Source organism: Callithrix jacchus, chromosome 9 (assembly GCF_049354715.1).
Source record: "Callithrix jacchus isolate 240 chromosome 9, calJac240_pri, whole genome shotgun sequence".
In the NCBI taxonomy this organism is placed as follows: domain Eukaryota; kingdom Metazoa; phylum Chordata; class Mammalia; order Primates; family Cebidae; genus Callithrix; species Callithrix jacchus.
The window spans coordinates 127,926,512-127,941,175 of NC_133510.1; positions in this window are offsets into that span (position 1 = coordinate 127,926,512).

Consider the following 14,664-nt stretch of genomic DNA (forward strand, 5'->3'; position numbering starts at 1 on the left):
ATTTGGATCCAGAGAGCTGCCCCCAAGGGCTGGGTGCTCAACCCTCGAGCTACGCACACAGGACAGATTTCCAGGACTCCTAGTCACCCTGCTGTGCCCCACCCCCAGCTGCCTGCTAGGCCCCAAGAGCAGGGGCAGGGGGCTGCCTCATTCACCTCTGACCCTCAGCACCATCAATGAGTGGCGCATAAGTACATAAATGAGTGATTGTGCAACAAGCCCCGTTACCTTGGGCACTTAACAGTCCTGTGCCTCAGTTTCCCTCCTGTGGAATGGGGCAACAATGGTACTGACTGACAAAAGGCATATCTGAGCCCATCCTCTTAGGGGGAATCCTGGCAAGAAATTTGAATGAGAGATGGGGGGATCTTGATATACATCAGTGATTTCGGTGGCACTGCCCCACAGAGGCCCAGGCAGGAGTGACGTTATAAATTTTTAACAGCCTGATGGCCTGGGCTTCCGTCCAGTGGAATGAAACCTGGATGTGAACACGAGGCACAGTGTGCTGATGTGGATCGCTGTGTCTGACCCCTGGGCACCTGCTGGGGGCACAGCACCACCGAGCCCAGTGCTTGGCAGACGCCACTTGCCACTGTGCATGAGCCAAGGTGACTGTGCAGCTGCAGGAATGCCGTCCAGATGGGTGAGTCACTGGGACCCTTCACAGACTCCCGAGGGGCACTAGAGGCCACAGAAAATGCAGTGGGGCTGCACAGCTTGGACTCCCCACCCAGACCAGGCGTCCTCAGCTCGAGGCACACCCAGCGCTTCCTCCCCACACGTCTTCAATGCCTGAAACTTGGGCCTCCCCACGTGGCCAGTGGGTCCTGTTGGAATGGCCAGAAGGGTCCTGTTAGGGAACCCGTGGATGGCTCAGGATTTTAGAATACTCCGAGCCTGGGGTCCCCAGAGAGCAGACCTTCAGAACCCACGAGACTGTCTCTGATTGTGACTCCCAGCAGCTCCTTAATCCTAAAAAAGCCAGATCTGAATCTTGGCAAATTGTAGCCAGGAGTTCTCAAGCAGCCAGAGAATGGTGGGCTTCCACCGGCAGAGGAAAGATCCAGCCTTGGGAGCAGACTCACACCTGCGAGCCGGCCCTAGCGAGCTGTAGCCCCTGCCTACATCCCTCCAGGGACAGGCGCCCACTCCCTCCTCGATTCATGGCTCAGGGTGGTGGCCAGAACCTGCCTGTCCCGCAGCAGCCAGCCGCACCCAGCTCTGCCACACAGCTGCACGCCCAGCCTCTTGCCCTTTGTCAAGTTCACCACAGTCATGCCCCATCCCCCATTCCCTGAAATCAGCCCAAACTGCCCGGAAGCCCAGACCCCGCAGCCCCTCCCCAGCTTTCCTTCCTCATGGAGTTTGTACTTCAGAACAAGAAAACAGATACCCCAAAACAATGAAAGATATCTGTAATTACAGACGGCTACTTTCCAGGATCAGTTTCGACACCAAAATAGTTCCACAATATTTCCTGGGTTTGAGAGAACAAGGGTTTTTATCTCACAAAAGAGTGAAAAAAGAAAGGAAGGAGGGAGGGAAAAGAAAAAGAAAGAGAGGGGAAAAGAGAGGGAGGGAGAGAACACGGGAAAGAGGAAAGGGACGCTGATTCCCCAGAACCACGAGCTCGTCCAGGGGCCAGCAAACCGCAGCTGGGAGATGAATCCAGCCCAGCAAAGAAGAGTTGGCAGCCTGCGTACCAAGAATCATTTTTACATTTTTACATTATTTATTTATTTGAGACAGGGTCTTGCTCTGTTGCCCAGGCTGGAGTGCAGTGGCCCAATCACAGCTCACTGCCGCCTTGAACTCCTGGGCTCAAGTGATCCTCCCGCCTCAGCCTCTAGAGTAGCTGGGTCTACAGGCGCATGCCACCACGCCTGGCTACATTTTTTTTTTTTAAACACTGGGTCTCACTATATTGCCCAGACTGGTCTCAAACTCCTGGCCTCAAGCGATCCTCCCTCATCGACTTCCCAAAGCAATGAGATTACAGGCATGAGTCACCGCACCTGGTCATTCTTTACATTTTTAAAGAGTTTTTACAAACAAAACAAAAAATAAAATATTTGCTATCTGGCCCTTGACAGAATAAGTTTACCATCTCTAAACCCCGCCACTGACTCCTGCCAGGGCCAGCTGTGAAAAGCAGAAAGAAGGGACAGATCAGACAGCCGAGAATTGTCCACTTCTGCCCACGAGGCCAAGCGCCATCCATCACAAACTTCTAAACGCCAAGGCTGGGAAAGTGAAGTGATTTCTACTCCAGCTCAGTGAGGCGAGGTCAGGGGCCGGCCAGAGAATGGATGTCCTCTCGCACCAAAGAGAACGGAGTCATCGCCCAGCCTCTACCATTAGCCATTGCTCATCCGGCTGTTTAGGAAGCAGGGGAACTAATTTTGCCTGTTCCACATGTGGTGTTTTATGAAATAAGGGGAGAGGAAGGGCCTGTTTATCAGTCAGTGCTCCTGGCTGCAAATGACAAAATTTCCAATTCAAAGCGGCCGAAGTGACAGAAAGAGTTTATTTATCAGCTCATGTTACTGAAAAGTCGGGCGGGGGAGTGAACTCCAGGCACAGCTGGATCCAGGGACTCACAATGGCACCATCAGGACGCATTCTCTCCATTCCTCTGGGCTTTGGTGCGGAGGGGGGTGGGTGTTGTTTGTTTTTGAGATGGAGTCTCACTTTTGTCACCCAGACTGGAGTGCAGTCTCGTAGTCTGGCTCATTGCAAACTCCACCTCCCGAATTCAAGCAATTCTCCTGCCTCAGCCTCCCAAGTAGCTGGGATTACAGGCACCCACTACCACACCCAGCTAATTTTTGTGTTTTTTTGGTAGAGGCGGGGTCTCAAACTCCTGACGTCAGGTGATCCTCCTGGCTTGGCCTCCCAGAGGCTGAGATTACAAACTGAGCCACCAAGCCCCGCCCTCTGGGTTGGTTTTATTCTCAGGCAGGCACGCCCTTCCTGAGGCGACAATCTCATTGAGCCCTGACTGCATCATGTGACCCTCCTTTGGCCCAATGTCTGCAGTCAGAGGATGGGATGATCTGATTGGCCAGGCCTTGGTCATGTGCTCTGCCAGGAGCCAGGGAGGCGGGGTCAACCCCACCTGAACTACAGATGGTGAGAGAAAAGAAGAATACTCTTTCCCCGGGCAAGATCCCAAGCACCGTCACCAGGAGGAACAGATGCTGAGCTGGTAAAAGCAACGGCTGCCCCCAGCAGAAGCAAACCCATGTTTCCCAGCCCCCTGGCTAAGTCTCACCACCACCCATTTTACAGCTGAGTAAACTGGGGTCTTGGAGGTGAATTCAGTCTCCCGGTGATGCAGTCGGCACACCAGTCCTAATCTGGGTCTGATTCGTGCTCAGGCTGTTCATAATCCTGCCCTCCAAGAACCCTGCAAACAGTTGGTGTGCAATTAATGCACATCACATCGAATTGTTGTTAAGAGTCTGCCTCTGCCCACTGGACCATAAGATGCCTGAGGGCAGAGACCATGTCTGTCCTGTTCACTGCGGCACCCCAACACACGGCGCGTAGTAGGTGCCCCACCAATGCTTGGTAAATGAATGAATGAGCCCATGGCGCATAGTACATGCTCCACAAATACTGGATAAACACATGTATCTCTGTGGATGCTCACAAATACTTGGTAAGTGAATGCAAGTCTCTAGTGCCTCACGCACAGTAGGTGCTCCACAAACAGTGTTAAATGAACAGATTCTTAGTGCCTGCACATAGTGGGCGCTTAGTAAATATTTAGTGAACCAATTAGTGAATCTCGATGGGAACCAAGCTGCCTGAGTGCTCAAACATTTCCAGATCATTAACAAGAGAGAGAGAGGGAGAGAGATTAGGGGGCTGGTGGGGGGAAATGAATAAATGAAAAATGAATGAATGAATGACAGAAACCTTTGCGGGACTCCAGTGTCCGGACAAGGATCCACAGTCCCTGCAGCTCCACAGTGAGCATCAAGGTTGCTTGGAAGGAAAACCCAGTTTTGGAAAGGCGCTGGATCTTTGTGAGCTAAGAGAGGGGGCCGCGGGGCTGGCAGCAGAGTCAGGAGGAAGGGAGGTCAGCCAGGGCGGGTGAGCAACGGGCCGTGCCAGGGACACCGTGCCCCGGGCAGGGCCTACTCCCGCTGCCCCGACCTTGCCTCCCGAATTCCACAATAGAGCATCCATTGTAAGTGGGTAATTGGGTTCTGGCGCATCCCCTCCCCCGGCTGGGGGTGGAGGCAAAGGGAAACACAGTCTGTTTTCTATTTGTCACGGCTGCCAAGACCACTCCCTCCCCCAGCCTCCGCTCCAGGCTGGCCGCTGAGCCACAGCCGCTGCGGACATTCCTCAGCCTGGGCTGAGCCTGCCTTCAGAGCTGCCCACCCCTGCTGGCTGACCCAAGAGAAATGACATGACAGAGACCTAGAAACAGCCTCAGGGGCCTTCTGGCCTCATTCCCCAGCCTCCCCCATGGGAAGCCAAAACTCTCACTAGAGTCTTTCCACCCCAAGGGAAACTCACATCCTGGCTCCTTTCCTTTTTAGCTGTGTGACCTTAAGCCAGTCACTCAGCCTCTCTGTGCCTATTTCCTCCTCTGTAAAATGGGGAGGACATCAATGCTAAAAGCTCAAGCCTGTAATCCCAGCACTTTGGGAGGCCGAGGCGGGTGGATCATGAGGTCAAGAGATCGAGACCATCCTGGTCAACATGGTGAAACCCCGTCTCTACTAAAAATACCAAAAAAAAAAATTAGCCAGGCATGGTGGCACGTGCCTGTAATCCCAGCTACTCAGGAGGCTGAGGCAGGAGAATTGCCTGATCCCTGGAGGTGGAGGTTGCGGTGAGCCGAGATCGCGCCATTGCACTCCAGCCTGGGTAACAAGAGGGAAACTCCGTCTCAAAAAAAAAAAAAAAAAAAAAAAAGCCCTCTTGCGTGTTGAACGTGTTCTCCAGGCAGAGTGCTGAGCGTATAGTAAGGATTTGGTCGCCGTTAGCTGTCATTTCGTTTATTCTTTTAGGTAGTGGAGTAGGAGCTTCCTGGTTTCAGTGTAATTCACAGAGTTGGGTGTCTCTGTCCCCAAAAACTTTGAAGTGGGGGAGATGAGGGCAATGCTCAGCGGGTCCTGTGCCTGAGACGCCGGCTGCCTCACTGCGCTGCCACCCACCTGCAGAGGGCCTGCTGGATGCCTGGTGTGTGCCCAACTCGCACTGACCTCATGGGAGAGGAGCAGGAAGGGGAGAGACGTGACACACAAAGAAGTCCCAGGTCTGAGCTCTACCTGTGAGGGGCTGGCGACCCATCGTGCTGGGTTACAAGGCAAACAGGCTCTGCTGACATGTCCCTAAGCCCCAGAGTTCTGTGGGGGTTGGGGAAGGCAGCAGGCATGGAGGACTTCCCGGAGGAGGTGAGCCAGGTTTGAATCCTGCCTCTGCTGTGGGTCTTGGGCAATGTCTTCACTCCCCTGGGCTTTGTGATTTCATCTTTTGGGGACTTCTTTAAGAAAAAGAACAGCACAAGTCAGCCAGGTCTTTAACAGGCAAGGTTAGGGCAATTTCAGAAGAAACCAAGACATGCTGAACTTAGCTTTTGTTGGATGAAATCCCATGGAGGCCTTGGCCTGTATGTCCAGAGTGATCCTGCTTCAGCCCCACCACGGGACCCTGTGGACAGACGTGCACTTGCAACTCCGACCCCAAGGCCCTCCACACCTGGGGCAAGTCACTGAGCCTCCTGAGACTCAGTCTCCGCATCTGTAAAATAGGACTTCAGAGGTACCAGTGTGAGGCCTTAAGCTAACAGACTTGGTGCACAGCAGCTGTTCAATAGACCTTCGCAACCACCCCGAATTCCCAGAGGCAGGGGCGTCTGAGAAAAGCCGGGGCAACAGACAGCAGAGGCCACAGATGATTTGTGGGCACCAGCAGGGATCTCTGCTCCCCTTTTGATGAATAAGCTTGGACATGGCAGGAATGGTCTGCATTAGCCCTGCATGACCTCAGGTGCATAAAATCGGATTAGTCATTGTCTTGTGACTCACTCCCGTGGTTGGTGAAGCCTGACCTGTTTTTCTGATACGGGTTTATTTCTTCATTTCTTTTTGTGCTTTCGAATTTGTTTCACAATATAACAGACACTCATGAAGCTATCCCCCATGTGAGAACAAGACCATAACTCAGACAGGGACCTGTCTAGCTCTAGACTCTCCCCAGAAATAAGCCCCACTCCTCAATTTAATAAACACATATTTTGTCCTCACTGTGGGCGTTGGGCGTGAGGATTTGTGCCTAAACTGGTGCTTCTCACACCACAGTGTGCTGTCACTTGAGAGGCTGTGGAAATGCAGGTCTCGGGTCCAGCCCAGAGAGTCCCGCTCAGCAAGTCCCGAGTAGAGCCCACAAATGTCCATTTCCAACATGTTTCCAGGAGCTGCTGCTGCTGCAGCTCTGGGACCACACCCTTTGAGAAGCTCTTCCCTAAAGAGTTTATTATTAGGCTGGGTGTGGTGGCTCACACCTGTAATCCCAGCATTGTGGGGGGCCAAGGTGGGAGGATCACTTGAGGTCAGGAGTTCAAGACCATCCTGGCCAACATGGTGAAACCCTGTTTCTACTAAAAATACAAAATGAAAAAAATTAGCTGGGCATGGTGGCATGCACCTGTAGTCCCAGCTACTTGGGAGGCTGAGGCAGGAGAATTGCTTGAACCCAGGAGGTGGAGGTTGCAGTGAGCCAAGATCATGCCACTGCACTCCAGCCTGGCACCTGGTAACAGAGTGAGACTCTGTCTCAAAAAAAAAAAAAAAAATTATCTGGGTGTGGTGATGCACACCTGTAGTCCCAGCTACTAGGGAGTCTGAGGCAGGAAAATCACTGGAACCCGGGAGGTAGAGGTTGCAGTGAGCTGAGATCACGATGCTGCACTCCAGCCTGGCAACAGAGCAAGATTCAGTCTCAAAAAAAAAAAAAAGAATTTATTATCGAGTCATACTTGTTGCTAAACTTCCGGGTGCAAGGGTCATGGTGTACGTGGTCTTCTGTGACTAGGGTTTTTTTACTCTCCACAGATGAGTCTCGGCTTTACCTGAAGGGAGATTGGCTCCGGGCACTCTGGCAGCGTCTGGAGACATTTTTGGCTGTCACACTGGTGGAGAGGGTGCTGTGGCTGCAGACATGATGCAAAACATCCCACAGCACACTGACCCGCCCCACCACCAGAGGGCGCTGGCCTCCGCTGTCCATAGTCCCAAGAGATACAAAGACACGTGTTCATTCAAGAACTTGTACACACAGGTGCATAGCAGCGTTATTCACAACAGCCCAGAAGCGAAAACAACAGGAAAGTCCCTCCGCTGACAACTACATAAACCACACATGGTCTGTCCACGCAGTGGAACGTGACCAGCCACAAAACGAATTCAGCACTGACACATGCTACAGCGTGGATGAGCCTCGAAACATGATGCAGAGTGAAAGAAGCCAGACACGGGAGGCCACAAAGTATCCGGTCCCATTTCCATAGAAAGTCCCGAACAGGCAGACCCAGAGAGCTGGACAGGAGGTTGGGAGTTGCCAGGGGCCAGGTGAGAAAGGAACAGGGAGGGACCTCTCACGGGACAGGTTTTGTTCTCGCTTTTTTTTTTTTTTTTTTGACAGGGTTTCACTCCCATCACCCAGTCTGGAGTACAGTGGCTCACTGCAGCCTCTGCCTCCCAGGCTTAGCCAATCCTCCTGTCTCAGCCTCCTGAGTAGCTGGGACCACAGGCACACAGCACCATGCCCAGCTAACTTTTGTATTTTTTGTAGACACAGGGTTTCCCCATGTTGGTCAGGCTGGTCTCGAACTCCTGACCTCAAGTAATCCTCCCAGCTTTGCCTCCCACAGAGCTGGGATTACAGATGTAAAGATGGGGTCTTAACATTTGCCTAGGGTGGTCTTGAACTCCTAAACTGAAGCAATCCTCCCGCCTAGGCCTCCCGAAGTGCTGGGACTATCTTCCAGAAGCTTCTCATCTCTGCCCAGAAAAACAAACATCAAGGAAAGGGCTAGATGTTGCCTTGGAATTGAGGGAGAGAAAATTACAGGGTGAATAAACACAAATGAATATCTCAGTAAAGACTCTGCTCACCACCATGCCTTCCTTGGAGAACGGTTTGAAGGACCCCCAGGGACCGACACACACAAGACAGCTGGTTCCCAAGGCCTGGGGCGCAGCACGTGCCAAGTGCCAGGAAATGCCGTGGCCACGGGCGGCTGCATTGAGCCTTATCAGCAGTGAGCACTTTGGCATGTGAGCTTGGGCAAGTCATTGCGTAATTGCACCAAATAATTACTGAGCACCTACTGTATGCCAGTTCTAGGAGCTGGAGACAAAGTGGAGAGCGAGAAATACCCAGACCCTGCCCTCTCTGAGTCAGATGTGGCTATCTTGAGAGGTGCCAGCCTAGGGGTTCTTTGAGTGCTGGCTGAGCGGCTTCAACGCCCTGCGGCAGGCGCTCAGGTTCACAGCAGATGGAGTGGCATGGCAGAGGCACGAGGAGAATGATTAATATGGCAGCGGAAAGCAGAATGGCTTCAAGTCAGATGATAAGCAGCCCCAGGAGGCACAAGAGAAAAAACCCTGACCCTCCGATGGCTCAGCAGAACTGCTCTCTCTAATAAATAATAATTCTTCAGCTTCCCTGCTAACAGTCATAGGCAGGGTTTCTCATTGCTACGCCCACCCCCGACCAGAAGTCAGGATGTCCGTGTGGCTTGTCTGGGCCAATGAGATGTCAGCAGAAGTGATGTCAGTTGCATCTGAGAAGCAGCTCTAAGAATGGGTGCACAGCCTGCCCCAAGCCCGATGGTGCTCCACATTGCAGAGGCCCCCCTCTGCATCCCAGAGTGAGGAGACAGGGCCCAGCCCCCCGCCAACACACAGCAGACACGCAGCACGAGGGAGAGACAAATGCTGGTTGTTTTCAACCATGAGATTTTGGAGTTGTTTGTCACAGCCACACAACTGAGCCGATACTGACTGATACATCTCCATGTCACAGGTGAGGAGACAGTCTGGAGGAGGTCGCATAGGTTACCCAAAGTCAAACACAGAGTAGAGGCAGGGACAAGCCTCACGGGCAGATCTGCCCTTTGCTGCAACCCTCCCTTCTGAACAAAGCCAGCCAAGCCCCTCGTGGCTAACCCCTTCAATTAAAGCCAGCGTCAAGGTCTCCCGGTTTCCAAATGAACAGCCCTGATCATGTTCGTTAAAGACCCTGTCTGCGCAGACTGCCCATTTTATCAGAAGCCGCCAGCAAGATAAATGGCCCTGTAACTTATTGTTCTGCTGCAAAGCACCTCGCGGCAAGTGGCGGCACAGATGCCAGGAATAAATCACATCTGATCTTCCGAGAGCCAGGCAGAGCGCCCACGAGGAGCGTCGGAGGCAGGGGAGGCTGGAGCAGCCCCGGACCCTGGGGGGGGCTTCACTAAAGATCGGAGTGCTGCGAAGGTCTTTATTAGGGCCCCAGAGCTCTGGTGTACGCACTGTTCTTTTTTACCAGCCCAGCAACTCTTTCCCCTTCATAGAGTTTAATAGCACCCCTTTTTCTTTGGGAAAACATCTCTCCTCCACTCTCAGTCCGTCTGGTTTCGACGGGGTCATCCCTTCTCCCAGTTACGGAGAGCAGTATGAACACATGACCTACCCTGGCCAAGCAGACCCTCACGTTATTTCCCTGCCATAACTGGCTCATAGCCGGCAGGTGACCCACGCCAGGCTGATGGGACCCCAACCTCAGACTTCTGCTGAAACTGTCGGAAAAGAAGAGGTCTCTCTTCTAACAGAGGCTGCTTACGGAAGGAGCGTTTCCATTGGATTACCTCTCGTTTCCAGCACAATTACGGGCACACGGTAGGTGCTTAGTGAAAATGGGCTGGACCAATGAACAAGCTGCCTGGAGTCAGCACAGCTGGCTTCTTGTCTGGGCTAAGCCATCTGTGACTGCAAGACAGCTTCTTCACCTCTGCAGGCCTCCGTCTTCTTACCTATAGAATGCCATCAATAACGGCACTTAGCAACAGCTGATTGTAACAGCTAGTTACTGCCGCCAACATGCTGCATAACAAGACTCCCACGTGCAATCATTCATTATCATTTCCACATCCACCAGTTTGCTGGGGGTCACCTGATCCAGGTTGGGCGGGTCTGCCCCACCTGTCTCTCTTCCTCCTTGGATCAGTGAGCTAACCCAGGGCACGTCTATCTCACCCAAGAGCAGAGGCACAGTATAGGACAAGGTCCCTGAAGGGAAGGGCCAGCACTAACACAGCATCATTTCCACTACCTTCTTTTTTTTTTTTGAGATGGAGTCTTGCTCTGTCACCCAGGCTGGAGTTTAGTGGTACAGTCTCGACTCACTGAGACCTCCACCTCCCGGGTTCAAGCAATTCTCCTGCCTCAGCCTCCCAAGTAGCTGAGACTACAGGCGCATGCCATCATGCCCAGCTAAGTTTTATATTTTTAGTTGAGATGGGGTTTCACCATGTTGGCCAGGCTGGTCTCAAACTCCTGACCTTGTGATCTGCCCACCTTGGCCTCCCAAAGTGCTGGGATTACAGGCGTGAGCCTCCGTGCCCAGTCTCCACTACCTTCTCATGGTCAAAGCAAGTCACATGGCCAGACCTAAAGTCAAGAGGTGGGGAAATGCACTCTCTTCTTTGCCACCTGACGGGGGCTGCAGGGGAGGGGACTGAGGCTGGCCGTGCACCCCCACAATGCGTTGCCTGTGCCCTGAGTTGACTTGCCCCACGTCTGCCTCCTTCTCCACTAGAAGAAACCTCTGAGCACCAGGATCTCTGTCTGCTCTGCTCACGGCTGCCTCGCAGCCTCTAAAACTGGCCAGGACAGAGTCGATGCACAGCAAATCCTTGTGGAGACCCTGGCCGGCTGCCCCAGCCCCGCTCTGCCGTGACGATTGAGTCAGCTCAGAGACCTAGACATGGCGTCGGATGTTACGGAATCCCCCAAGATTCACGGCGCGGACCCCTGCTCTGGCTTTTAAATATCCAGGGGGAATGAATGTCCCGTCTCTGACACCTGATAAACAGCAGTGCCAGGGTGCAGTTTGGGTGGGTGTTGTCACATCTGGGGCGTGACCTGCTGGCCCTGGCCTTGTTTGCACGCCATTCTCTCTCTCCTCTGACCCAGTGATCCTGGAGACGCCCCTCACAGCGCAAACCTATCCCTTGGATCAGGAAGGCACAGGTTTAACTCCATGCTGAGGCCACAGACCTGGCTGGGGTGTGCAGGAAGTGGCCTGAAAGGCCCCTGGGAGAGGAACAGCCGGCTGGGGCCGTGTGCATGGCCCAGGGCGCCCAAGTTCCAGCTCTGCCTGGGCCTCCCCTCCCTGCCCTGTGCGGTTTTCCTCTTTCCCTGCTTCCCATCTCCGAGAAACAGCAAAGTCACCCTCCCCATCTGCCCTTCCCTGGGGGAGTAGCCCCCACCCCCACGTCCATCTGGACCTCAACGCGGCCACCCCTCCCATGCACAAAGCTCCTCCCAGCCCCGGTGCACGGGAACCCTCTCGAGCCTGCCCCCGTGGTGCACACTTCAGCACAAAAGCCTCCCCCTCTCCAGGCCCAGCCTGAAAGAACCAAATGTTCCTCTATTATGCAAGCTCATTCCTCTCTTCCTGCCGCTGCGAAATTGCAATCTGTGTGGAGGGGTGGAGGGGAAGAGCGGGCCTCGGAAAGGGAGGGCTGAACAGCGCGGAGGGGCCTCCCTCCCACCCTGCTAAATGCCAGCTTAGCACCAGCCCCAACCCTCCCCTCGGAGGCCTAGCCGGACACCCCAGCAGAGGGGGTGTGGTGTCAGCACCTGTCACCCCACACAAACCCTGCTGTCCCTGTCCCTGTCCCTGTGGTTTGCCTGGAGGAGATAAATGCTGGGTGTTTTCCCACAGTGAAGAAGGCCGCTGCTCCCAGCCAGCTGTCAGCTACAGTGCTTTCACTCCCAGAGGGGCTAGGGCGGGTCACAGGCACTGATCGCCGGAAAACAGCACATGGGGAGTGTGTGTTCAGAGCTGGCTATGCATCAGGCACTGTTCTAAGCACTCACCGAGTTAATCCTCACACTCCATGGACAGGTCTTAGGATCACCCCCATTTCACAGAGAAGGAAACCAAGGCTCAGAGTGGGCGGCTTCATGGAGGAAGCATCATCAGGAGGCAGAGGAGCTGGGGTCTGAACCAGGCAACCCGACCCCCGCTCTACCCCGTGAACTGCTGCTCTGTCAAAGCACGGATCCACATTTGTGTTCTGCAAGGCTTTCTGCAAGCCCAAAAGCCACACCATCTAACATCCATCCTGGGATGGATGGATGGATGGATGGATGGATGGATGAATGATGGATGGATGGATGGATGGATGGACGGATGTATGTATGTATGTATGGATGGATGGATGGATGGATGATGGATGGATGGATGGATGGATGGACGGATGGATGGATGGATGGACGGATGGATGGATGGATCGATAGATTATGGATGGATGATGGATGGATGGATGGACAGACGATGGACAGATGGATAGATGATGGATGGATGGATGGACGGACGGACGGACGGATGGATGGATGGACGGATGGATGGATGGATGGATGATGGATGGATGGATGGATGGACGGATGGATGGATGGATGGATGATTGATTGATTGGAGACGGGGTCACACTCTGTTGCCCAGGCTGGAGTGCAGCAGCGTGATCATGGCTCACTGCACACTCGATCTCCTGGGCTCAAGTGGTTCTCCCACCTCCACCTCCCAAGTAGCTGGGACAGCAGGCATGTGCCACCACACCCAGCTAATTTTTAAAGTTTTAGTGAAGACAAGGTCTCTAGATGTTGCCCAGGCTGGTCTCGAACTGCTGGGCTCAAGTGGTCCTCCCACGTCTGCCTCCCAAAATGCTGGGATTGCAGGTGTGAGTCAGCATGCCCAGCTCCCACTGCTAGGCTTATATCTGAAAGAACAGAAAGAGGGTCTCAAAGAGATACATGCACACTGAATTTTATAGCAGCCTGACGTGTTCATTCACAAGAGCGCAAAGGTGGAGGCAACCTAATGGTTTGTGAGCAGACGAATGGATAAACAAACCGTGGTCCATCCATACAGTGGAATAGCATTCAGCCAGGAAAAGGAAGGAAACACTGTCATATACTAACCCCATGGACGAACTTGGGACATTATGCTAAGTGAAATAAGCTAGTCACAAAAGGACAAATACTGCATGATTCCACTCAGAGGAGGTAGGGAGAGTCATCAAATTCACAGAGACAGGAAGTAGAATGGCAATCGCCAGGGGCAAGGGAGTTCTTGTTTAAAAGGGACAGTTTCGGTTCTGCAGGATGAAAACCTTCTGGAGTTGCACATATTTGCACAACAATGTGAATGTCCTCAGTGCCCCGGGACTGTACGCTTGAAAATGTCCCCAGTGCCCCTGTACACTTGAAAATGGTTAAGATGGTAAATTTTATGCTCTATGTGTTTTGCCACAATTTTAAAAAGCAAAACACCATCATTGTTGTCACCATCAGGAGAATTGCTGTGCTTGGGCGGCACCTTTTGGATGCCCACTGCACTGTTGTAAGGATTTGACTTAACCTCCCTGATAGATTGTGCCCATGGCTCCAAGTTCACACCTCACCCTGCATGCATGCCCTTTGCTGTGTGGCTTTGCAGTTCCTCTCACCAAAGAGGTAAAGTTACTCCCCAACCCCTTGAATCTGAAATGGCCTTGTGATGGGTGTTGACCAATCAAAGTAACAATGTGCTAGTGCCAAGGTGGGCCTTGAGAAGCCTGGCACAACTGCTTGTGCTCCTCCACCTCTGCCATGGTCTCAGATCCTGCCCAGGCTAGCCTGCTGGAGGAGAGATGTGTGGAGCAAAGCAGGGCTCTCCCAGCAATCCCAGCTGAGGCCACCCTGGAGCAACCAACAGCCAGCCACCCCCAGACACGCAAGAGAGCCCAGCCGAGACAGAAGAACCGCCCAGCCAAGCCCAACCTCAATCACTGACCTGCAGACTCATGAGCCTAATAAACACTTATTATTTGAGGTCACTGATATTTGAGGTGATTTGTTATGCAGCATTATTTTGTCAATAGATAACCAATACAAACTCATATAAAAGGCCCCATCTGTTCACTCGTGTATTCAGCTGTTCCAGCTCACGAAGCACCCACTCTTTATCCAGGGATAGAGCTTCAGGCAAAGCCGTCATGGAGCCCACAGCTCAGAAGAGGGAGAAAGACTAAGACCCAAGTGCTCACAACAGTGTAAGTGAAGAACCCAGGCATAGCCTATAGCAAAAGCACACAGTCAAGGCTTGAGAGATCAAGGAAGTCTTCCTGGAGGAGGAGTGATCAAAATGGAGGCCCAAAGAAGAAATGAGAGAAGAGTGGGGGTTGCATGGAGGCAGGAACAGAAGTTGTCCCAGGTGGACAATCAAGGATAAAGGCAGTGGCTGGGGGGAGGGGAACCAGTGGATGACACAGCCTGGCTACTTGGAAGAACTGCAAGGCCTCTGGGAAACTTATGCGGGAGCCAGTCACGCAGGGCGCTGTGCCCCCCATTTCAGAGCTGGGACCTAATCCTGACGGCCTGGGGGATT